Raw genomic sequence first — 27,528 nt, forward strand, 5'->3', positions numbered from 1 at the left:
GCAGACACTGGGAGAGCAGATCCTCTTCTGCACAAGCCTGTGCCCCAACCTCCAAGCACCGGGCCCTCCATCTCACAGTGTCCTTGGAGCCATCACTGTGGCCACCAGCTTCTCCCTGAATAAGAATGAGAGTGGCAACAGCCCTCCGTGGGCTTGACTTATGCTGCTTCTCTGGCTGGATGGGATGACACTCTGATGCCAACCCCCACCATATCAGGGCCCAAGGGAGGGGCGGGAACCTTCAAAGACCATGTGGTAAGTGAGAGGCAGCTCATGCTCCCTCCAGAAGTGAGATAATATGGTTGGCTGACAGCTTGCAACTGCTGTACCTTCAGGATCCAAAGCAGCTTCACGTGGAAGCTGAAGGCCAAGCACAATGGGTACTGCAGTTGCCACTCCAGCTCAGCCCAGGGCTCCCATGGGCAGTCTAAGTTGTTGGGCTGCCCATGAGCATGACCAAAATGTCTCCAGCCTGCGCTGCAGTCTGAGGCTTTTCTTCCCAGCCCTCTCTCCCTTCCCCTCTCCTTTTCCAGATTTCATCCCTGCACCCAGGTCAAGCCTCTCCCACTGCTCCTGCTCTCACTTCCTCCCCTCATCCTCCATGGGCATTTACTAAGCCTCTTGCACATTTCATTCCATCTTGGTGTCTGCTTCTTGGAGACGGGAACTGACACACTCCTTGACCCTAACCAGACAAGCTTGGTTTTCTGGTCCTCCTCAGTAACACTCCCCACCTGTGCTATCCAGGAGGGATGGGATATACAGCCCACCCCACCCCTACCCCATGGTGGGACACACTAATGGCTACATGTTGAGAGAGCCTCCTTAGCAGAGTACTCCCTAGCCTGTGAGCCAGAAAGTGACCTCATCCTGGGGGTAGCCAAAGAAACAGGGCCAAGATCAGCTGTGGCTAGCATGGGTATGAGGTGTCTCAGTGTCCCAATTCAAATCAGTACCAACTCCTGGCTCTGCAGGGTGTCAGAGACCCCTCATCAATGTTCCCAGTGTTACCAAGATGGATGGAGGAGACACCCTCAACTCTCCCAAAGCCCACCCAAGTTGCAGGCTCATTTATCCTCAGAGACTGGTCTTAAATCCTAAAGTACAAGTATGTGCTGAGCACCTATTAAGAATTCACCTGGGTGACAAGTCATACATTGTGTTGAGACTCAGAGAGGCTACAGGACCTATCTAAAGACATACAGCTAGTGACAAAATGAGAATTCAGACTAAATTACTCCAGATCCAGAATATTGGGGAACTTGGGGAGGTGAAGGAGAAATAATAGGGTCTCACAGGCCTGGGTATAAAGCCAGGACACACTGTACTGTAACAGTGACTGACACAGTGTACATTACTGTTCCCAAATAGAGATGAGGCTGAAATAAGAATTCAGAGCCTTGAAACAGACTCCTATCAGATATAGTCAGAGTTCATCATTCACACAATAATCAAGAGCAAACGATGGTTAAGAAAAAAGTAATTTACCAAATGATGTTTAGTTATCTGGAGATCAGTTTGTGGGTGAGGAAAAGAATCTATTCCTTACACCTTTAACTAGATGAGTTAAACTTTAGATACATTAAAGATCTCACTAAATGCAACCTTATCATTGGAAATCTAGTAGAAACACAGTTGAAGCTTTGGCAAATATTTGGAAATATTAACACCAAAATCCTATAGGTAACTGCAAAGGACCAAGGTCCAGGATGAAATGCAGCTAGTGGCAAACCAGTGGCAAATGCACACCTCCCCTGTAATCAAAGAGCTGAAAATGAAATAATTAAAATAATGATACTTTACACCTATTGAATTAGTGAAAGTTGAAAATCAAAGTAAGTGCCAACAACACTGCCCAGCAGGGTGCACACACAACCCATTCCCACCCCCATGCTCACAGCCAGGTAAACCAGCACTATCTCAGTGAAGAGCAATTTTGACTGCATATGTCAGAGTTCTGGATCTGGTAATCCCACCAGTGGAATTCCTCCTCAGAAAACATATATGCAAAAGGGGCGAAAAAAAGCCATGAACAAGAATATATTGGTTGGAGAACTTTTTACCATTTTGTTATGGAAAATGTCAAACCTATAGAAAAGTAAAGAGAATAGGATAATGAACCCATGTGTCATCCCCCAACTTCAAGTTATCAGCTCACGGCCAATATTGTTTCATCACTTCCCCCAGAACCAACACATGGGTGTGCATGTGTGCATGTACACACACACACACAATATTTTTTTAGTATTGTAAAACAAATACAAGACTGTTTTATTTTTGTTCATAAATACTTCAATTGTGTCTCTAGTAGATAAGGACTTAAAAAATTTAATCATAATATCATCTTATCACCCCAAATTAATAATTATTTAATATCTTTTCATTCACAGCCCATGTTCAAGTTTTCCCAAATGTCCACAAAAATGTGATGCACTGCGTTTGGTCACTGTTTTTCTTTTAAGTTTCTTTTATTTTATGACAGCTTCCCCCTCCTCTCTTTTTTTTCTTCATTGAAGCATCTTAAATAATACCTATGGTGCATCTGCTCAAGATGTCCAAGCGCTCCTGATGTCCTGGGAAGCAGTGGCTAAATATAACCTGGGAGCAGCTGGCTGTGGGATCTGGCCCATCCTGATGACCACCCTTGCCACCCACAGTGACTTGGCCCCCTGACTTGGCTGCACCCTCAGCCCTTCCCTCAGATCTGACAGCCCAACCAGGACATGCTCAATTATGGTGTGTTTGGACCTGTCCCTGTTTCCGGTTATACTTCCTTGCTTGCGGCTGCCCCATTGTACTCAATAACTGTACATAAGAAGCACCCATCCTGCTCCCCTCTTGAAAGCACTAAGCCATCAAGAACCACCAATCAGGAGATCCAAGGGAAAGGTCTCAATGGGGTGCTAACTGAATGGTCACCTACCACTCTGCCCTTGGTCAGCACACACAACTGTGTACATTGTGTTTGGAGTGAAAGAAAATGGAAGTACCCATTGAATGAATAAGTAAAAGCACAGGTTCCTGGAGAAAAGAAAAGTGTCATTATGTCAAAGATGTGAGAATGGGTGATATCTACAATTTCTCCTGGATTTTTTTTAAATACATGAAAGTAAAGCTACATATTTTGTTTTTAAGAGAAAAAAGACATTCATCCCCTCTTCATCCTTTGATTCCTGATTGAATCTCCCACACACTCCACCCCAATGGAGAAGGGGACTGGCTATTGTCACTTGGTTGCCATGGGAATGCTCTCACCACAGAGAAATGGACATCTTTAGGTGGGATGGGATGGATGGACTCAACCCCAGGAGCATGGGCTTTCTCTGTCCTTTCCCTTTCAGCTTGGAAAGCCAAAGAAGATAGCCTTCCCCCAATGTACACACCCAAGGTATCTTGATCTCCATGGCTGTTGTGAAATGAAGACTTTATTATTATTCGCATATAGTGAGGCCAACAGATCAGGAAACAAGTGCCATAGATAAGGCAGACAGCTGTAATTGAATAACAGTAAAAAAATTTTTTAAAGAAACAAAAAGTAGCTTATTATACTCCCAGATCCCATGAGGAAGGGGCATGCCACACCATGAGGGCTGCACAGGGAAGCCCCAAGTTCAGTCAGGAGGGAAGCCCCAAGTTCAAGCCAGAGACTTCATTATGGTTTCTGCAGGCAAGAGAGTAACAGGCTTGGGATTGGTTTGTTTGAATAATTTCAGGACTCTGGGGTATAGGGCTATCCCAAGCTGTCTGGAACCTAGTCCTGGTAGACAGTGGCTCTAAATGAGAAGCCCATAGAGGAAGTAGGGATATATGGGCTCTGGATTGGTTGGTTCATATTAGAAAAATCACATTTTAAAAAATGAGTCTTTTACTGTCTCTAAGATTTGGATAACCCTGAGAGGGGCAGTCCCTCCAGTGTCAGCACTGCCCCAGGATATCAAAACATCAAAAATTAAAGGCATAATTAATATGGTGATTTAAGATAAAAATGTGGTATTTCTCCTAGCCTTTTTCTCTCCCTTACCCCACCTACTTATGTACCAAATTCTAGGGCTATTGCCTTCCAGTTTTTTAATTCATCCACTTCTCTTCCCATGGCCACCAGCCTATGCATAGAATCTTCAGCCGCTGGGTGTCCCTCAGTTTTATCTATCATCCATCTGCTGCTTAGGGCCCCTACACTATACCTTGTCCCAGCACTCTGCCACAGTGTGGCTTTGCCACCCCACTATCCATGAAGAGTGAACTCTTGTTACTCCACTCCTTGAATCCAGGTGGGCCCTGTGACTCCTTGGGCTGATAAAGTATGGCAAAAGTGACAGTGTGCCAGTTCTGGACATAGTTCTTACCTGGCCTGACAGCTTCCAGTTCTGCAGTATAAGAAGTTCAACACCCTCTACCCCAGGACACCATGTGCAGAAAACTCAAGCAAGCCATTTTGGGAAGGCTTGGTTGAAGAGACACCTGGAGGAGAGAGGAAGGCCAAAGAACACCAAGTCACCAGATTTGAAATAAAGAAGCTGAAGAAGCTGACCCCAACCAACACCATATTGAGCCAAGAGGAACCATCCAGCTAAGCCTTCCCAGAGTCTTGACCCACACATTTGTGAGCAAAACAAAATGGCTGTTTTAAAGCCCTCAGTTTGGGGGTACTTTTTAATACAGCAGTAGGTAATCAAAATGTTACCTGACAGTCAGAAAGATCTTTTAAAAAGGTAAACCAGAGATGCCACTGCTCAACTTCAAGGTCTCCAATCACTTTATATAAAATCCAAACTGCTCACTGTGGCCTATAAAACTCCAAATAGTCAAGCCCCTGCCCACCTCTGTAAACCCAGCTTCCACTTCTCTATCCTCTCTGGGTTTCTTCAATTCCTTGAATAGAGCACATTCTTGCTCATGTCTCTCTGCCTTGGGTGGCTGAACACATAACTCTGTAGGTCAGGGAAGAACCAAGAGCTGTAGAACTGCATCTTTGAGTCAACAGGTTAGAGGTGGCATTGATCCCTGAGGTTTTCTCTGGGTGTATTCCAGATGATTATTATAGAAACCTCTAGTGGAACAGAAGTTCCACAAGACAGAGCAACATCCTAACAAAGCCTCAGCTTACCCATCAGGAGGTCCTGGAATGACTGTGGCTGGCCACATTAGTCTTTTTTTAAAAAATTATTTATTTATTTTTATTCAGTTACAATTGTCTGCATTTTCTCCCCTTCCCTCCACCTCACCCCAGCCAGTCCCACCTCCCTCCCCCACCTCTACCCTCCCCCTTGATTTTGTCCTTGTGTCCTTTATAGTAGCTCCTATAGACCCCTCTCCCCACTATCCCCTCCCCACTCACCTCTGGCTATTGTTACAATGTTCTTAATTTCGATGTCTCTGGTTATATTTTGTTTGCTTTTTTCTTTTGTTGATTATGTTCCAGTTAAAGGTGAGATCATATGGTATTTGTCCCTCACTGTCTGGCTTATTTCATTTAACATAATGCTCTCCAGTTCCATCCATGCCATTGCAAAGGGTATAAGCTCCTTCTTTCTCTCCGCTGCTTAGAATTCCATTGTGTAAATGTACCATAATTTTTTGATCCAATCATTTGCTGATGGGCATTTAGGTTGCTTCCAGTACTTGGCTATTGTAAATTGTGCTGCTATGAACACTGGGGTGCATAGGTTCTTTTGGATGGGTGTTTCAGGGTTCATTAGTCTTGTCTGGGCTGAAATAGCTAAGTCCTTAAGCCCTCCTCACTCAGTCACTGGATGTGGGCTGCTCTGGGAAAGCCAACTCTCTGGCTCTCTGTAGCTAACACCAACCCAGAATGATGTGACAGACAAATGTTGTGTTCTGACCACATTCTCTGCAGCTGGAAAGAAAGCTTATGCTGAAAGTAAGGAGGGCTGTCAGCCACTGTCTTGGGCAGAACAGTGGCTTGGACACAATGATTCCATTCTGCAGGTGGGGATACAGACACAGAGAAGTCAAGTGACATGTCCAGTCACCCAGGGCAACATCCGTCTCTGCTCCAGTTTTGGGTGATGGAAATCCCACTGGCATCCATCACAGGAAGCATCCCACCCTAGGCTTGGCAGTGGGCAAGCTGGAAGAAACTCATGAGCCCAGAAGAATGAGATTTTTGTCTGTGTTGATGCCTTTTGATAGCTAAGATACATACCAAGTAAGAATTCAAATCACAATAATAACAAATATTACAATGTTTATTAAGGAAGCAGCTTAGTATCTTATCTGCATTATTTCATGTAATCCTCATAAAATAGCTCTAGGAGCAATGCACTATTCTTATTCAAACTTTACAGAGGAGGACACTGAAGTGAGAGAGGGGAAGAGCCTTGCTCAAGGGCCTTCACCTAAGAAGTACTGAGCCCTGATCCACTCTCAGGCAGCCTGGCACAGAACCTACTTACCACAAAAGTCAAGTCTCTCAAAGAGACCACTGGTCTGCCAGGTTCCCATGTATTCTAAAACTTCCTTATACATATTGTAGCATATTTGAATGCTATTTTCTCTAGGGTTTATCCCACACAAAGGGTGCTTAGAGTCAATACCAGCTTTCCCCTTATTCCTCTTACCATCATGCACTGTACTTTGTAGGAGAGAAAACTGAGGTTCCGACAGGGAGCCTAGCTACTCAGGGTCACAGAGAAAGGTCTGGGGCTGGGCTCTTGGCCTCCCCTACTTCCCCAGGCAAAGCCCAGAGTAACCAGGTCCCCCCTCCCACCCCTCCCCTCACCAGACAGCTGCAGCCTTCCACTTGAACCCCCATCCCTCCCACCCAGCTCTCAGTTCATTTTTTCCCTTTTAGAGTGTTAAGCACAGAAGTATTAAAAGTGATTTTCAGGCTTGTTAATAGTTTGGAAGAGTCCTCTGTGGTGGTCCAGGTCATGACCCTTCACCTCTCTTTATTAGCCAAATTGATGGACATAGCAGGGCCCATATGGGAACAAATTGAATCCTATGGCAAAGAGGCTTTTGTGAGAGCTATTCACAGGAGAAAGCCCACCTCACACTTTGCTCATTGACTTTCTTATAATGCCTTTCTCCTGCTACTGCCAGATGCTCTCAGACACTCACTTAGGGAGGAAAGGTCTCAGGAGAGCTGGACCTGTGCTCTTAAGTCCAGCCATGGGTTGCAAAATATCAAGGTATGCCAGCCCCAATAAGTGAAGGACATCCTAACATCAAGAGGAGGGAAGCTCCAACACAAAGCCATAGTTTCTACCACCCATCCCAACTAATGTAGCAAAGGCCCTAGAACCCAGGGATCCAGGACTTGTGGATGTTTGGGCAAGGGGCACAGCTTTGGCACTCTTTCCCTCACCTCATCCTCCCAGCACCATGCCCAGGAAGCATTGCTGTCTCTTCCTCTATGACAGACAACAGAGCTGGAGCTCAGAGAGAGCAAGAGACTTATTTAGGAGAGACCCAAGATGGTGGAGGAGTAAGTGGAAGCTACGCTAACCTCCTCCCAGGACCAATTTGGAATTACAGCTAAATTTGCAAAGAAGTTATCTTGAATAACCAACTAAACCCTAGCTGTAGAGAAGCCTTATATCCACAGACAGATGGAAGGAAACACTTCACTACAATGACTGGTAAAGAGTGCGGAGGAGATGCTAAAGGGCTGGCTGGGCTCCCACAGGTGGAAGTTGAAGTGCCAGAGGGATATTTCAGCAGCTGGGGGGGGGTTCCATCTGAGAAGTATGGGGTCAAAACCCCAACCTTGGTTCCCCAGCCTACTTCACCAGAGACAGAAAGGAACCCAGATAACATCCAACTGTAAAAAGCAGCAGGAGTTCTTCTGGCCAGGGAGAGACGGCTGGAAATGCAGAGAGCCTCTTAAAGGGCCAAAGCACAAAATTTCATTTGCAGCCACTTACCCTGGGTGCCAACAAATAGAGGGTAGAGTGGACTGGAGTTGCTTGAGGAGAGTATGGGGTTGGTAACTCTGGGGAAGCAACTGAGGGAACAGACACCAGGATCCATGTGCTGAGTCATACCCCATATTGCAGGAGCCATCTCTCTCTGGAAGAGTACTCCTCTTTGAATAGCATCAGCCTGAGCAGAAACAATAGCCCTGCTGCCAAAAATTACTCTTCCCCACCTTGTGGTGCTTAAGCCTGGCTGCTGATTACAGTTTGATTGGATTAATGGCTGATCAGTTTGATGTTTGATTAGTTTAATGTCTAAGACAGAAAATACAAAGAAGCAGCCAAAATGGGAAGACAAAGAAACAAACCCAAAATGAAAAAGCAAGAGAATTCTCCAGAAAAATTACTACATGAAATGAAAGCAATCAATTTATCAGATAGAGAGGTTAGAATAATGATTATAAGGGTACTAAACAGCATTAAAAAAAGACATAGAAACCATAACAAATGATCAGTCAGAAATAAAGAATGCAGTATATGAAATAAATAATACACTGGAAGGAATAAACAGTAGGTTAGATGAAGCAGAGGATCAAAGCAGTGTTTTAGAAGACAAAGTAGAAAAAACAATCAGGCAGAGCAGCAAAAAGAAAAAAAAAAGAATTTTAACAAATGAAGAGCGCTTAAAAAACATTTCAGACAACATGAAGTGTAACAACATCTGCATCATGGGAATACCAGGAGAAGAGTGTGTGCAAGGGATCGAGAACCTATTTGAAGAAATAATGACTGAAAACTTCCTTAATCTGGTGAAAGAAAAAGTCACACAAGTCCAGGAAGCTCAGAGAGTCCCAAACAAGTTGGACCCAAAGAGACCTACATCAAGACACATCATAATTAAAATGACAGGACTTAAAGATAAAGAGAGAATCCTAAAAGCTGCAAGAGGAAAGCAGGTAGTTACCTACAAGAGAGCACCAAGTAGACTATCATCTCATTACTCATCAGAGACATTTCTGGCCAACAGTGAGTAGTGTGAAATAATCAAGGTGATGAAAAGCAAGGACTACAACCAAGGCTATTACACCCAGCAAGGCTATCATTTAAAATCGAAGGAGAAGGATACAAAATCGAAGGATATAAAAGCAGATTCCCAGACCAGAAAAAGCTAAAGGAGTTTGTGAACACCAAAGCAGTATGGCAACAAATGTTAAAGAGCTTGCTTGGAGGAGGAGGAGGGGAGGGGGTGGAGGAGAAAGAGAAGAAGAAGAAGAAGAAAGAAGAAAACAGTCTGATAACAAAATGGCACTATATACATACCTATCAATAATCACCTTAGATGTAAATGGCTTAAATGTTCCAACCAAAAGTCATAGGGTGGCTGAATGGCTCATAAAATAAGACCCATATATATGCTGCCTCCAAGAAACCCTTCTCAAATTGAAAGATACACACAGACTAGAAGGAAAGGGTTGGAAAAAGACACTTCATGCAAATGGAAAGGAAAAAAAAGCTGGGGTAGCAGTACTTACATCTGACCAAATAAACTTTAAAACCAAGGCTATAGTAAGAGACAAAGAAGGACACTACATAATGACAAATGGAACAATCCAAAAAGAGGATATAACCTTAGTAAACATTTATGCACCCAACATGGGAGCACCTAAATATGTAAAGCAAATCTTGATGGACATAGAGGGAGAGACTGACAGAAATACAGTCATAGTTGGGGATTTTAACACCCCATTGACTTCAGTGGATAGATCCTCCAGGCAGAAAATCAACAAGGAAACAGCAACTTTAAACAACACACTCGATCAAATGGATTTAATTGATATTTTCAGAGCATTTCATCCCAAAGCAACAGAATATACATACTTTTCAAGTATACATGGAATGTTTTCTAGGTTAGACCACATGCTAGGACACAAAACAAGTCTCAATAAATTTAAGAAGACTGAAATCACATCAAGAATCTTCTTGGACCACAATGCTATGAAACTAGAAATCAATCACAAGAAAACACCAAAAAACATGCAAAGACATGGAAGCTAAAAAACATGTTATGAAATAATGAATGGGTCAACAATAAGATCAAAGAAGAAATCAAAAGATATCTTGAAACAAATAAAAATGACAACACAACAAACCAAAATCTGTGGAACATAGGAAGTAGTCCTAAGGGGGAAATTCACATTACAGGCCTGTCTCAAAAAATTAAGAAAACGCTCAAACAAACACTCTAACTTCACACTTAAAGGAACTTGAAAAGGAACAACAAACAAAGTCCAAAGTGAGTAGAAGGAAGAAAGTAATTAAGATTAGAGGAGGAATAAATGAAATAGAGTCTAAAAAAAAAGTGATACAAAAGATCAATGAATCCAGGAGCTAGTTCTTTGAAAAGATAAACAAGATTGAAAAACCTTAAACCAGATTCATCAAAGAAAAAAGGAGAAAAGACCCAAATAAATAAAATTATAAACGAAACAGGAGAAATAGCAACTGACACCAAAGATATGCAAATTATTGTAAGAAAATATTATGAACAATTATATGCCAACAAACTGGACAACCTGGATAAAATGGATAAATTCCTAGAAACATACAATCTTCCAAAAATAAATCAGGAAGAATAAGAGAATCTGAATAGACAGATTACACCTAATGAAACTGAAGCAGTAATCAAGAAACTCTGAACAATCCTGGCTAGTGTGGCTCAGTGAATTGAGCACTGGCTTGTGAACCAAAGGGTCATTGGTTCTATTCCCAGGTCACATGCCTGGGTTTTGGGCCAGATCCCCAGTAGGGGGTGCATGAGAGGCAACCACACATTGATATTTCTCTCCCTCTCTTTCTCCCTCCCTTCCCCTCTGTCTAAAAATAAATAAATAAAATCTTGAAGAAAAAAAAAAAACTCCCGGGGGCTGAGGAAGATGGTGGCAAGATAGGTGGAAGCAGAGTCCACTTCCCCTCAACACCAGTGAAACACCTAGCTCATCTGAGGAGCAGAACGAACAGCCAACAGTATTCCAGCATATATGAAGATCGGAGACCAAAGATAGAGGACATTGAAAGATCTGACAGTAAGAAGAGTGCTTAAGGACAATAAGGTCCCTGGGACCTGCGCGGGGACCAGGGTGGCTTAAGTCCGGTCCTGGGAGCGGGGTCTGCTGCAGGATTCTTGGGGGAGAGCCAGGCTGAGCTGTGTGAGCAGCCAGGTACATGTTTGGACCAGGGGAGCTTGAATAGGAAGAATTTCTCAAAAACAAAAAGAAAATAGAGGCAATCAGGGGCTAGTTAGAGAACTCTCTGCAGCAGCCCCTGCCTCTGGCGCCCCTCCCCCCTCAGCCCCTGGACTGCAGCCCCAGCGCTCAAGGAAAGCCCAGTTGTGCGCACCCAGATCACTGGACTAGGAACCAACAACTGAAACCCCAGCTGGCCCCCCACACCTGAAACCTCGGTGGGTGGGTGCCCACCAGGAGCAGAGGCTAGCTGCCCCACACACAGGCCCAAGGTGGCAGACCCTCCAGGCCCTCGCACCACCAGCTGGTGACTCAGGCCCAAAGCAGCAGAAAGACTGGCCCTGCGCAACCCCAGCTCAAAACCGCAGATCTGCTGATAAAACGCCTGGCTGCCTGCCAGGGACCACACAGAAAAGTACCGGTTCTGAACAACTCCTACATAGCCCCTGTGCACAGAGCTCTGCAGGGCCTACTGGCTCTCTATGACTGAGGCAGAACACCCAGCAAATGGGAGCTGCAGGGCTAGGGGAGACTGCATTCCCTGGAAAGACTCGACCCAGTAGGGGGCTGAACTACCCCACAGCAGCACCAAGAGCCCCTAGCATATAAGACAGCAAAGAGCAAGAAGGGAGAGTGTGAGTTGCCCCTAATTCATGCAACTAAAGGACAGCACAACTGGTGAAGTAAAGGCGTAGTGGGGAGCAGAAGGAACCAGAAGAACTGGCCTGCAGGCTGAAAACAGGGAAGAGTCTGGCTCAGGAAGGGAGAGAAGTGAAAACAATCCTTCCAACCAAACCCTCCCATTCCACAGACAGGAAGAACAGCAGAACTAACCTGACCAGTTTAAAACAAGCAGAAGACTTTTTCTTTTTTTCCTTATCTCCTTTCCCCCTGAATTCCTTCTTCCTTTCTGCCCTTCTTTCTTTTTATTTAAATTTTATTCCTTCTTCCTTCCATCCTTTACCTTTTTTATTCCTTCTTTCTGCCTTCTTTTATTTATTCTTTTTTAAATTTACGTAAAATTCCTTCTTATCTTGCCTCCGATCTTTCTTTATTCCCGCTCCCTTCCTTCCTTTCCTTTTCTATTCCCTTTTTCCCTCCTCCCGTTGTTTCACACTCTTTCTCTTTTTTCCACAGGTGAGACAATAAAACCTGGACTATTGAAAAGACCAGAGTTAGACCCTGTTACACCCATAAACATCAGATCAAGACCAGTGAGCACAGGAGATTAAGGAGACAGCATCACAAAATCCCATTGACATTCTACCACAGAAGTTCATACCATAAACCCAGGGAGTCAGAATAGATCAATAAAAGAAGCAGAAGCTAACAAGAAGAGTCTCACAAACAATGGGAGACAAAGAAACAATCCCCAAATGAAAGGAAAGGAGGAAGCCTCAGAAAGAATGCTAACTGAAAAAGAGGCAAGTCAACTATCAGATACTGAGTTGAAAGCAATGGTTATCAGGAAGCTCACTGAGCTCAAAGAGAACTACCAAAAACTACAGGGAAACTACAATGAACTCACTGCAAACTATATCAACATGAAAAAGGAAATAGAAACTATCAACAAGGGCCAAGAGGAAATGAAGAATACAATTTCTGAATTGAAGAACACAGTAGAAGGAAGGAAAAGCAGACTTGATGAAGCAGAGGATCGGATCAGCGAGCTGGAGGACAAAGTAGAAAAAAAAGCCCAGAAAGAGCAAGAAAAGGAAAAGAGGCTCAGAAAGAATGAAGAGGCAATAAGGGAAATGCAGGACAACATGAAATGTAACAGTATCCATATAATAGGCATGACAGAAGGAGAAGAAGAAGAGCAAGGGATAGAAAACCTGTTTGAAAAAGTAATGATGGAAAATTTCCCTAATCTGAGGAGAGAAAAAGTCACCCAAATCCAGGAATCACAGAGAGTCCCAAGCAAGAGGAACCCAAAGAGACCCAGTGCAAGACACATCATAATTAAAATGGCAAAATTCCAAGACAAAGAGAGTATCTTAAAGGCAGCAAGGGAGAAAAAGGAAGTAACACACAAGGAGCCCCAATAAGGTTAGCAACTGACTTCTCAATGGAAACGCTCCAAGCCAGAAGAGAATGGCAAAAAATATTGCAGGTAATGAGAACCAGAGGCCTGCAACCAAGACTACTTTACCCAGCAAGGCTCTCAATCAAGATAGAAGGCCAAATAAAGAGTTTCCCAGACAAAAGAAGTCTAAAAGAATGCACTTCCACGAAACCAGCTCTGCAAGAGATGCTAAAGGGACTGCTTTCAGGAAAGGAAGGAAAAGAGAAAGACAGAGGAACACAGGTAGGAAAAAATGGCAATGAACAACTGCCTATCGATAATACCCTTAAATGTAAATGGATTAAATGCTCCAAACAAAACACATAGAATAGCTGAATGGGTAAGAAAACATGACCCACACATATGCTGCCTACAAGACACCCATCTCAGGACAAGAGACTTACACAGACTGAAAGTGAAGGGCTGGAAACAATTTTTCCAAGCAAATGGACAGGGAAAAAAAGCAGGGGTAGCAATACTCATATCAGACAAAATAGACTTCCAAAGAAGGGCCATAAAGAGAGATCCAGAAGGTCACTTCATGATACTCAAAGGAAGAATCCACCAAGAAGACATAAACATTGTAAATATATATGCATCCAACATAGGAGCACCCAAATACATAAAGAAAATCTTGGAGGACTTCAAGAAAGATATTGACAGCAACACAATTATAGTAGGGGACTTTAACACACACTGTCAAAAATGGACAGGTATTCCAAACAAAATATTAACAAGGATATTGTGTCACTTAACAATACCCTAGATGAAATGGACTTAACTGATATATATAGAGAGAGCTTTTCATCCCAAAGAAGCAAAATACATATTCTTTTCAAGTGCACATGGAACTTTTTCAAAGATAGACCACATGATAGGACACAAAGCAAGCCTCAAAAAATTCAAGAAAATTGAAATCATATCAAGCATTTTCTCTGACCACAAGGGACTGAAACTAGAAACCAACCCCAAAGGAAAAAACCCAAAACACTCAAAATCATGGAGACTGAATGGCATGCTATTAAACAATGAATGGGTCAAGAACGAGATTAGGGAAGAAATCAAAAACTTTCTGGAAAAAATGAAAATGAACTAACAACAACCCAAAACATATGGGACACTACAAAGGCAGCCCTGAGAGGGAAGTTCATAGCAATACAGGCCTACCTTAAAAAGACAGAAACATTTCAAACAAACAACCTAACCCTATGCCTACACGAACTGGAGGAACAACAAGAAAGACAGCCCAGAGCAAGCAGAAGGAAGGAAATAACCAAGATCAGAGGAGAGTTAAATGATATAGACTAAAAGTACAATTCAAAGGATCAATGAATCCAGGAGCTGTTTCTTTGAAAAGATAAACAAAATCGACAAGCCTTTAGTAGGCACATCAAGACAAAAAGAGAGAGGATCCAAATAAACACAATTAGAAATGAAAGAGGAGAGATTACAAGTGATATCAAAGAAATACAAAGGATTGTAAGAAATTACTGTGAAGAACTGTATGCCAAGAAATTTGAAAACCTAGGGGAAATGGACACATTTCTAGAAAAATATAATCTTCCAAAACTGAATGAAGAAGAAGCAGAAAACCCGAACAGACCAAAAACAGCAGACAAAATTGAAGGAATCATCAAAAAACTCCCAACACACAAAAGCCCTAGACCAGTTGGTTTCACAGGAGAATTCTACAAAGCATTTAAGGAAGAGCTAACCCCTATCCTTCACAGACTATTTTAAAAAATCCAAACTGATGGAAGACTCCCAAACTCTTTTTATGAAGCCAGCATCATCTTAATCCCCAAACCAGATAAAGACACAAGGAAGAAAGAATACTTCAGGCCAATATCGCTGATGAACACAGATGCTAAAATTCGCAACAAAATATTGGCAAACCGCATCCAGCAATACATTAAAAACATCATCCACCATGACCAAGTGGGATTCATCCCAGGGAAGCAAGGATGGTACAATATTCGCAAATCAATAAACATAACACATCACATCAATAACTGCAAAGATAAAAGTCACAAGATCATGTCAGTAGATGCGGAAAAAGCATTTGATAAGATATAGCACCCATTTCTGATAAAAACACTCAGCAAAGTGGGAATAGAGGGAGCACTCCTCAACATAATAAAGGCCATATATAAGAGACCTACAGCCAACATCATACTCAATGGACAAAAACTTAGAGCTTTCCCACTAAGATCAGGAACAAGACAAGGATGCCCTCTCTCACCACTCCTATTCAACCTAGTATTGGAAGTCCTAGCCACAGCAATCAGACAAGAAAAAGCAATAAAAGGCATCCAAATTGGAAAGGAGGAAATGAAACTGTCACTGATTGCAGATGACATGATAGTGTACATGGAAAATCATATAGACTCCACCAAAAAAATACTCGACCTAATAAATGAATTTGGCAATACAGCTGGATACAAAATCAATACTCAGAAATCAAAAGCATTCCTGTACACCAACAACGAAACTGCAGAACCAGAAATCAGGAAAAAAATCCCATTTGATATAGCAACTAGAAAAATCAAGTACCTAGGAATCAACCTAACCAAGGAGGTAAAAGACCTGTACTCAGAAAACTACACAACACTAAAGAAAGAAATTAATGAACACAGAAACAAATGGAAGTATGTACCATGCTCATGGATTGGAAGAATTAACATCATCAAAATGGCCATACTTCCCAAAGCAGTTTATAGATGCAATGCAACTCCTATTAGAGTACTCATGAAATATTTCACAGATATGGAATAAACATTTCAGAAATTTATATGGAGTCATAAAGGACCCCGAATAGCTGCAGCAATTTTGAGAAAAAAAAAAAAAGCAGGAGGTATCACAATACCTGATATCAAACTGTATTACAAGGCCATTGTAATCAAAACAGACTGGTACTGGCATGAAAACAGGCACATAGACCAATGGAACAGAACAGAGAGCCCAGAAATAAACTCAAGCCTTTACAGTCAATTAATATTTGACAAAGGAGGCAGGAGCATAAAATGGAGCAGAAACAGCCTCTTCAACAGATGGTGTTGGGAGATCTGGACAGCTACGTCCAAAAAAATTAAACTCGATCACTAAATTACGCCATACACAAAAATAAACTCATGATGGATAAAAGACTTAAATATAAGTTGTAACACCATAAAAGTCCTAGAGGAAAACATTGGCAGGAAAATCTCAGACATTCCATGCAGCAACATCCTCACAGACATGTCCCCTAAAGCAAGGGACATAAAGGAAAGAATAAACAAATGGGACCTCATCAAAATAAAAAGCTTCTGCATGGCTAAGGAAAACAGTACCAAATTACAAAGAGAACCAACAGTATGGGAAAACATATTTGCTAATGATACCTCAGACAAGGGCCTGATCTCCAAAATATATAAAGAACTCACATGACTCCACTCCAGGAAGACAAACAGCCCAATGAAAAAATGGGCAAAGGACTTGAACAGACACTTCTCCAAGGAAGACATACAGAGGGCCCAGAGACATATGAAAAGATGCTCAGCATCACTAGCCATCAGAGAGATACAAATTAAAACCACAATGAGGTACCATTTCTCACCAGGCAAAGAGTGGCCAACATAAACAAATCCACAAACAAATGCTGGAGAGGGTGTTGAGAAAAAGGAACCCTAGTACATTTTTGGTGGGAATGTAGACTGGTGAGGTCACTGTGGAAAACAGTATGGAATTTCCTCAGAAAACTAAAAATGGAACTGCCCTTTGACCCAGCAATTCCGCTGCTGGGATTATACCCTAAGAACCCTGAAACACCAATCCAAAAGAACCTGTGCAATCCAATGTTCATAGCAGCACAATTTACAATAGCCAAGTACTGGAAGCAACCTAAGTGCCCATCAGCAAACGAGTGGATCCAAAAACTATGGTATATTTACACAATGGAATTCTATGCAGCAGAGAGAAAGAAGGAGCTTATACCCTTTGCAACAGCATGGATGGAACTGGAGAGCATTATGTTAAGTGAAATAAGCCAGGCGGTGAGGGACAAATACCATATGATCTCACCTTTAACTGGAACATAATAAATAGAAGAAAAAAGAAACCAAATATAACCGGAGACATTGAATTTAAGAACAATCTAACAATGGGCAGGGGGGAGTGGGGAGGGGACAGTGAGGATAGGGGATTACAGGAACTACTTTAAAGGACACATGGACGAAATCAAGGGGGAGGGTGGAGGTGGGGGAGGGAGGGGGGTTTGGCTGGGGTGGGGTGGAGGGATGGGGAGAAAAGGCACACAACTGTGACTGAATAACAATAAAAAATTTAAAAATAAAAGAAAAAAAAATCTCCCAATAAACCAATATTGTGGACTGGATGCCTTCAAAAGTGAATTTTGCCAAACATTTTGAGAACTAATACCACTCCTTTTCAAAATCTTTCATAAAATTTAGGAGAAAGCTCCCAAACTCATTTCATGAGGCCAGGATTATCCTAATCCAAAACCAGATAAAGATACTACAGAGAGTCTTGTCTAGGTGGCACACCTAAGAAGGACAGAGGAGGACACTAACTATAGCTACTGACTTGTGATGTGAGCCTGCAATACACCAGACCCTTCTCTTCTATTACAACCCTGGGTTGTGGGCAGCAACTGTTACCTCCATGTTGTGAAGGAGCACAGTGATAAAAGAGGAGCTTGGAGACTTAGCCAAGTTTGCTGAGCAAAAGGATATGGAGCCAGTCAAGATGCCAGCTCTGGGCCACAGCCCTGTGCTAGCGTTTCAGCACCCTGGTGAGGGCTCAGCTTCCTGTTATGGCTGAGAAACCACTAAGCTCAGGTGGAACTTGCTTTTCAGGTTGACAGCTCTTCTCTCTAACCTCCACTCCTACCCCCAGGACACACACACACAAACACCCACACACTGTTTCAGCCACATTCACCTACTTGCTTTCCTGGAATGTACCAACATTTTCTGCCTCAGGGCCTTCATTCTTCTTATCCTTCTTCCCAAGTTCCTTTCTCCAGATCTTTGCCTTGTTGGCTTTTCTTTGTCACTTAAGGCTAAGTTCTTTGTCATCTCCTTAGATAAAACCTCCTTGACTGTCAGACATAAGACATGCAGTCTTTAGCCATGCAGAAGCTTTTTAATTTGATGCAGAACCATTTGTTTATTCTTTCCCTTATTTCCCTTGCCTAGAGGACGTACTGGAGAAAATATTGCTGCCTGGGATATCTGAAATTTTCCTGCCCATATTTTTCCCAGCACTTTTATGGTGTTCCAGCTTATGTTTAAGCCTTTTATCCATTTTGAGTTCATTATGGTGTATGCTGTAAGTTGGTGGTCTAGTTTCATTTGTTTACATATACCATTTCAGATCTCCCAGCAGCATTTGTTGAAGAGGCTATTTTTACCCTTTTTCTTTTTGCTTCTGCCCTCATTTTCAAATATTAATTGACCATCAAGACATGGGTATATTTCTGGGCTCTCTACTCTGTTCCATTGATCTATGTGTCTGTCTTATGCCATAGCAGAATGTTTTGATTAGAGTGGCCTTGCAGTACAGTTTGATATCAGGTATTGTGATCCCTCTTACTTTGTTCTCCTTCTCAAGATTGCTGAGACTATTCAGAGTCATTTTTGGTTCCATATAAATTTTTGAAATATTTGTTCTAAATCTGTGAAATATGTCATTGGTATTATCATCAAAATAAAAAGGAAACCAACCGTGCTCACTTCGGCAGCACATATACTAAAATTGGAACGATACAGAGAAGATTAGCATGGCCTTGTGCAAGGATGACAAGCAAATTTGTGAAGTGTTCCATATTTTTAAGAATACACTTCCACCAAACAAGCTCTGCAAAGAATGCTAAAGGGACTGCTTTAAGGAAAGGAAGGAAAAGAGAAAGACAGAGGAACACAGGAAGGAAAAAATGGCAATGAATAACTACCTATTGATAATAACATTAAATGTAAATGGATTAAATGATGCAATGGAAAGACATAGAATAGCTGAATGGATAAGAAAAGATGACCCACACATATGCTGCCTAGAAGAGACCCATCTCAGGACAAGAGACTTACACAGACTGAAAGTGAAGGGATGGAAACAAATTTTCCAAGCAAATGGACAGGAAAAAAAGCTGGGGTAGCAATACTCATATCAGACAAAATAGACTTCGAAAGAAGGGGCATAAAGAGAGATCCAGAAGGTCACTTCATAATACTCAAAGGAAGAAACCACCAAGAAGACATAAACATTGTAAATATATATGCACGCAACATAGGAGCACTCAAATACATAAAGAAAATCTTGGAGGACTTCAAGAAAGATATTGACAGCAACACAATTATAGTAGGGGACTTTAACACCCACTGTCAAAAATGGACAGGTCTTCCAAACAAAATATCAAGAAGGATATTGTGTCACTTAACAATACCCTAGAGGAAATGGACTTAACTGATATATATAGAGCTTTTCATCCCAAAGGAGCAAAATACACATACTTTTCAAGTGTACATGGAACATTTTCAAAGATAGACCACATGATAGGACACAAAGCAAGCCTCAACAAATTCAAGAAAATTGAAATCATACCAAGCATTTTCTCTGACCACAAGGGACTGAAACTAGAAACCAACCCCAAAGAAAAAAACCCAAAACACTCAAAATCATGGAGACTGAATGGCATGCTATTAAACAATGAATGGGTCAAGAACGAGATTAGGGAAGAAATCAAAAACTTTCTGGAAACAAATGAAAATGAAGTTACAACAACCCAAAACATATGGGACACTACAAAGGCAGCCCTGAGAGGGAAGTTCATAGCAATACAGGCCTACCTCAAAACGATAGAAACATTTCAAACAAACAACCTAAACCTATGCCTACAAGAACAGGAGGAACAACAAGAAAGACAGCCCAGAGCAAGCAGAAGGAAGGAAATAACCAAGATCAGAGCAGAACTAAATGACATAGAGACTAAAAGCACAATTGTAAGGATCAATGAATCCAGAAGCTGGTTCTTTGAAAAGATAAACAAAATCGACAAGCCTTTAAGTAGGCTTATCAAGAAGAAAAGAGAGAGGATCCAAATAAACAGAATTAGAAATGAAAGTGGAGAGATTACAACTGATACCACAGAAATACAAAGGATCATAAGAAATTACTATGAAGACCTATATGCTAAGAAATTTGAAAACCTAGATGAAATGGACACATTTCTAGAAAAATATAATGTTCCAAAACGGAATGAAGAAGAAGCAGAAAACCTGAACAGACCAATATCAGCAAAGGAAATTGAAGCAGTCATCAAGAAACTCCCATCACACAAAAGCCCTGGACCAGATGGTTTCACAGGAGATTTCTACAAAGCATTTAAGGAAGAACTAACCCCTATCATTCACAGACTATTCGAAAAAATCAAAACTGATGGAAGACTCCCAAACTCTTTTTATGAAGCCAGAATCATCCTAATCCCAAAACCAGATAAAGACACAATGAAGAAAGAAAACTTCAGGCGAATATCGCTGATGAACATAGACGCTAAAATTCTCAACAAAATATTAGCAAACCGCATCCAGCAATATATTAAAAAGGTCATCCACCATGACCAAGTGGGATTCATCCCAGGGATGCAAGGATGGTACAATATTCGCAAATCAATAAACATAATACATCACATCAACAACAGCAAAGACAAAAATCACATGATCATATCAATAGATGCAGAAAAAGCGTCCGATAAGATACAGCACCCATTTCTGATAAAAACACTCAGCAAAGTGGGAATAAAGGGAGCAGTCCTCAACATAATTAAGGCCATATATGAGAGACCTACAGCCAACATCACATTCAATGGACAAAAACTTAGAGCTTTCCCACTAAGATCAGGAACAAGACAAGGATGCCCTCCTTCACCACTCCTATTCAACATAGTATTGGAAGTCCTAGCCACAGCAATCAGACAAGAAAAAGCAATAAAAGGCATCCAAATTGGAAAGGAGGAAATGAAGCTGTCACTGTTTGCAGATGATAGGATAGTGTACATGGAAAATCCTATAGAATCCAACAAAAAATTACTCGACCTAATAAATGAATTTGGCAAAACAGCTGGATACAAACTCAATACTCAGAAATCAAAGGCATTCGTGTACACCAAAAACAAAACTGCAGAAACAGAAATCAGGAAAAAAATACCAGTTGATATAGCAACAAGAAAAATAAAATACCTAGGAATAAACCTAACCAAGGAGGTAAAAGACCCGTACTCAGAAAACTACACAACACTGAAGTAAGAAATTAAGGAAGACACAAACAAATGGAAGCATGTACCATGCTCATGAATTGGAAGAATTGACATCATCAAAATGGCCATACTACTCAAAGCAATCTATAGATTCAATGCAATCCCTATCAGGGTAGCAATGACATATTTCACAGATATAGAACAAACATTTCAGAAATTTATATGGAACCATAAACGTCACCGAATAGCTGCAGCAGTTTTGAGAAAGAAGAGCAAAGCAGGAGGGATCACAATATCTGATATCAAACTGTATTACAAGGCCAAGGTAATCAAAACAGCCTTCTACTAGCAGAAAAATAGGCACATAGTCCAATGGAACAGAACAGAGAGCCCAGAAATAAACTCAAGCCTTTACAGACAATTAATATTTGACAAAGTAGGCAGGAGCATAAAATGGAGCAAAAACAGCCTCTTCAACAGATGGTGTTGGGAGATCTGGACAGCTATGTGCAAAAAAATGAAACTCGATCACCAACTTACACCATACACAAAAATAAACTCAAGATGGATAAAAGACTTAAATATAAGTTGTATCACCATAAAAGTCCTAGAGGAAAACATTGGCAGGAAGGTCTCAGACATTCCACGCAGCAACATCCTCACAGACACTTCCCCTAAAGCAAGGGACATAAAGGAAAGAATAAACAAATGGGACCTCATCAAAATAAAAAGCTTCTGCATGGCTAAAGAAAACAGCACCAAATTACAAAGAGAAACAACAGTATGGGAAAACATATTTGCTAATGATACCTCAGACAAGGGCCTGATCTCTAAAATATATAAAGAACTCACATGACTCCACTCCAGGAAGACAAACAACCAGATTAAAAAGTGGGCAAAGGATTTGAACAGACACTTCTCCAAGAAAGACATACAGAGGGCCCAGAGACATATGAAAAGATGCTCACCATCACTAGCCATCAGAGAGATGCAAATTAAAACCACAATGAGGTACCATCTCACACCAGTCAGAGTGTCCAACATAAACAAATCCACAAACAAATGTTGGAGAGGATGCAGAGAAAAGGGAACCCTAGTGCACTGTTGGTGGGAATGCAGACTGTTGAGGCCACTGTGGAAAACAGTATGGAATTTCCTCAGAAAACTAAAAATGGAACTGCCCTTTGACCCAGCAATTCCTCTGATGGGAGTATACCCTAAGAACCGTGAAACACCAATCCAAAAGAATCTGTGCACCCCAATGTTCATAGCAGCACAATTTACAGTAGCCAAGTACTGGAAGCAACCTAAGTGCCCATCAGCAAACGAGTGGATCCAAAAACTATGGCATATTTCCACAATGGAATTCTATGCAGCAGAGAGAAAGAAGGAGCTTATACCCTTTGCAACAGCATGGATGGAACTGGAGAGCATTATGTTAAGTAAAATAAGCCAGGCGGTGAGGGACAAATACCATATGATCTCACCTTTAACTGGAACATAATAAATAGAAGAAAAAAGGGAAACAATATATAACCAGAGACATTGAAGTTAAGAACAATCTAACAATAGCCAGGGGGGAGTGTGGTGGGTACCGTGGAAAGAGGGGATTACAGGAACTACTTTAAAGGACACATGGACGAAATCAAGGGGGAGGGTGGAGGTGGGGGAGTGAAGGGGCTTTGGCTGGGGTGGGGTGGAGGGATGCGGAGAAAAGGCACACAACTGTAATTGAATAACAATAAAAAATAATAAATAAATAAAAAGAAGGGAACCAACCATATGGAAAAACCTATTTGCCAATGATAGCATAGACAACGGTTTGATCTCCAAAATATATAAAGAACTCATATGACTGAACACCAGAAAGACAAACAATCCAATTAAGAAATGGGCAAAGGACCTGAAAAGACACTTCTCCAAGGAGGACATGCAGAAGGCTCATGGGCATATGAAAACATGCTCAACATCACTAGCCATCAGAGAGATGCAAATTAAAACCACAATGAGATACCACTTCATATTAGTCAGAATGGCCATCATAAACAAATCAACAAACACATCCTGGTAAGAATGCATAGATAAGGGAACCCATGTGTACTGTTGGTGGGAATGCAGACTGGTGCAGCCACTGTGGAAAACAGTATGGAGTTTCCTCAAAAAACTAAAAATGGAACTGCCTTCCAACCCAGTGATTCCACTTCTGGGATTATACCCTAAGAATCCTGAAACACCAATTCAAAAGAATCTATGCAGCCCTATGTTCATAGCAGCATTTTGTTCAATAGCCATGTACTGGAATCAGCCTAAGTGCCCATCAGTAAGTGAGTGTGCCATAAAATTGTGGTATATTTACACAATGGAATACTATGCAGCAGAAAGAAAGAGGGAACTCCTACCTTTCACAACAGCATGGATGGAACTGGAGGGTATTATGCTAAGTGAAATAAGCCAGGCAGTGAAAGACAAATACTATATGATCTCAGCTATTAACAAGAACCTAATGAATAAAACAAACAAATGAGCAAAATAGAACCAAAGTCAGGCAAACAAGGAAAAAACTGACAGAGACCAGAGGGAAGGAAAATAAGGGAGGAAAGAAGGGGAAGGGTCTAGTTAAAGGAAAAGTATAAATGACCCATGGACCTGACAACAGGGTAGAGATTGACCTTGGGAGTGAGGGGTGGGGCAGGGGAGAGCAACAGGGGAAATTGGGACAACTGCAATAGAAAAACAACAACAAAGTGCAGCCTTCCCTGGCTCCTGCTGCACTATCCTGCTAACTTTCTCTGAAGCTCCCTCTGGAATAGTCTCATTTGAGTATGATAGCTCCAGGAAGGCAGAGCCCTCTCTGCTCTGTCCTTGGCTATGTGCCCCAGGTCCAGCACACAGTATGTGTTTAACAACCACAGCTTGAATGTCAAGTACATAGATCTAACGTACCCTCTCTGTGCCCTATTGGCATTTTATCCACTGAATCCACACACAGTCTTAGGTGAGAGGTCCCGTCACCCACTCTATGGAACAAAGGAATGAGGGCTCAGCAATGGTTGTGATGTTCTGAAAGCCGCGAAACTAGTTAAGCCCCAGCTGTGAGCCACCCAGAATCTGCACCTCAGACCCTCCCCTCTCCTCCCCCATCTCAGACCTTCACACACCTGTTAAGTGGGTGGTAAGTGGAGACTGCTGAATGGGAGTAATGATCCCTTGAGTTATGGTCCCTCAGCCAAAGCCGTCCTCCTCTTTTTTGTGTGCTAGTGTTCACAGCTTAACTTTCAAGGCCCAACTCTGCCTACCCACACTCACCCCCTCCTTCTTTCCTGAAAGCAGAGTCTACCTTCCCCTGCTGAGGATGAAAAATGCTGGATATTCACTTTCCCAGTCCCCTTTACAGCTAATACAGACACCAACCAATCATGGGAGGTACAAGGGTATCTGATAAGGGTCTTCCCCCATCATAAAAAGAGCTTCGTGAAAGGAAGTGTCCCCTGTGATTCTTTGCTGGACACAGAGGTGTCTGAATGTCATGCTGAAAATTGCTGTGATTGTCATCTTTACCATACACACACACACACACACACACACACACACACACACACCAGCCTAAGTTGTCTGCCCCCAGCCCACTCATGGCCATGGACATATACATCAGTTGGGGGCCACCCAGTGGTGAGTACCTCAAAGGATGACTTTCTGAGTCCCTACAACCTCAGAAACCGCCAGGAATCCAGAGCCTATAGGGTAGACTTGTCAGAAACAGGGAGGAGGGTCCATCATTTTGAACCATGGCTACCTAGACGCACCCACTTCTGCCTGACATCCCCCAGGTGAAAGAGAGAAGAAGAGGGAGTCATACCCAGGGATTCTGGACTTTATCCCAGGGAAGCAGCTGGAGCATTTCTGTTGGTATCAGTCCAACTGGGTTAATTGCTCATACAATTTCATCTTGCACAGGGGCCTCATTCATCACTGAGAAGCATTTCCTTGGGAGTGTTTACAAACCACCTAGAAAACCAGAGACAAAGAACATACCCCCCACATTTTCCAGCTTCCCATGGAAGTCAGAACCAAGCACTGAGGACAGAGGAAACTCAGAGCTAATGTGGGGTGAGGGGACGCTTTCTACTCCAAAGAGAGCTGAACCCCAAGGGGGACAGAGGGTGCCTTGAGGACAATGGCATCTTGATTTCTTCAACCAGAGGCTGCATTTTAGATGGTACAGCTCTGAGGAAGTGGCATAGCATAGCTGGAAGACAAGCAGGGGCAGAGATGGGCCCCCAAGAATGGCCTGCTTAAACTGAGGTGAGCATGGGACACTACCCTCCCATCAGACTTCGTCATGACACGTTCTATACGACATCTTCCTGCTCTGCCCTCAACACCAGATGACTCTGATCAAACTCAGCAGGTACATCAACACATATCTGAATTTCACCTTATCAGGGAATGGGGAGAAGAAAGGGGAATGGGGTGGGGGCACAGGTAAGGAGAATATAAAAACAAGAGGGTCTCAGTCTCTGCTGCAGAACCCCTCTGAATCATTATCCCTGTGACCCCAAAACTCACCCCCACACTCCAGAAAAGTATGTGCCCCAGGAAAGGTGTCTGAAATGTCCACAGAAACATTGTTCTTGCACTGAAAAAAGAAGTCCTTGAAGCAATCCATATGATTGTCCACAACAGAATGGACAAATACGTAGCAGTATATTCACACAATGAAAGTCAACACAACACTGAAAATGATTGAACTATAGGACATACCTCAAAGCAAATGAATCTCAGAAATAATGTCACCTGAGAGAATTAAGTCACAGGAGAATACACAGGTCTGATTCCACTTACATAATATTTTAAAAAACAGAAAGTCTAAACGATAGGCCTAAGCAATACAATGCACAGGGTGATAAATACAAGCTTCACAATAGTTGGAGGTTAGAGGGTGGGAGGCATGGTTGGTGTACACAGGGCTGCTGAAATATGGGAATATTCTATTCATTATACACTAATTTTACTATTCTTTAAACTATGGATATGCATTTTACGCACTTTTGAATCCGTAATACATTCCACAATAAATATTCTTTAGTAAGAAAAATATATAAAAGCTGGGGGTGGATTGAAAAAGAGACTTAATAGCAGAAGGAAATGGAGCAGAGGAAAGGAAATGAGAGAGGCATCCAAGAGTGGGAGACAGATATCCATGGAGATACAGGCAGGCTGCCTCAGTGGCTGAGCATACCTGCACCCTCCTCTTCAGTGCCTGCTTTCACCTGCCCCCTGCCAGATCAGTACCTCAAGAACTGACACCATTGCCCACCATATCCCAAGTTTGTCTTCAGTGTGCAGCAGCTGGACACCCCTCCAACCCCAATGGTGGTGCCCTGTCTCAGACCCCATGTCAAAACCACTGCCCCACAATCACCATTGTCCCTCCCCCTGCTTGCTTCATGGGCCCACTTCAGAGTAGAGGCCTTGTCTGAGGACTCTTGCTGTTCCCTACTCCTCTTTTTGCATGAACCTACCCTGGCCAGGCCCACACTCCACTCATACCTGGTCAGCATCCCAACACTGTCACACTTACCAATATTCAATAAATGCCTTCCATGTAGCCCTCCTCTGATGAGGTGCCATGATGGAAGAAAAGCATCAAGTTCCAGGCAGCACTCCTGAAGCTTCATGGCCCTGTTGACTATGTACTTGAACAGGTAGGGCCAGAGCCTCCCATTGTGCCTCCATGGTCTTCAGGGGGTCAGACTAAAGGACAGGAGGCCCAAAGCTCTATGCCTGAACCCACACAAGCTCAGCCAGTCATCCCATCCTCTGAGACCTGGAGTTACTCTTGCTGCTGCCTTCCCAGTTCCAGTGCCTGTCCACTGCCTCCGTGCTATGGAAGAACCTGGGTCACAGTCATATAAGTGATATATGACATCACAGTTGGTCCAGCCACCCTCAGCCCACTTCACTTATCTTCCAGTTGCTCCCCATGTTGCCAAAAGTTCTTTTCAAGACAACCCACATAAGCATATCCTTAGGAAGCTAACAGCATCCAGCTCAAAGCATGGTCAGAGATTACTACTGATTGGTTCAGGTGGT

At 42.4% G+C, this 27,528-nt stretch overlaps 1 non-coding gene across 1 annotated transcript; it reads left to right on the plus strand.

The window, feature by feature from the left end:
• The first annotated feature begins 18,911 nt into the window (after positions 1–18,911).
• LOC112323074 (U6 spliceosomal RNA) lies at positions 18,912–19,017 on the plus strand. Its single transcript, XR_002976702.1, has one exon. It is a non-coding gene; the product is annotated as a U6 spliceosomal RNA (small nuclear RNA).
• The last annotated feature ends 8,511 nt before the right edge of the window (positions 19,018–27,528 follow it).

This window comes from Desmodus rotundus, chromosome 10 (assembly GCF_022682495.2).
Source record: "Desmodus rotundus isolate HL8 chromosome 10, HLdesRot8A.1, whole genome shotgun sequence".
Classification (NCBI taxonomy): domain Eukaryota; kingdom Metazoa; phylum Chordata; class Mammalia; order Chiroptera; family Phyllostomidae; genus Desmodus; species Desmodus rotundus.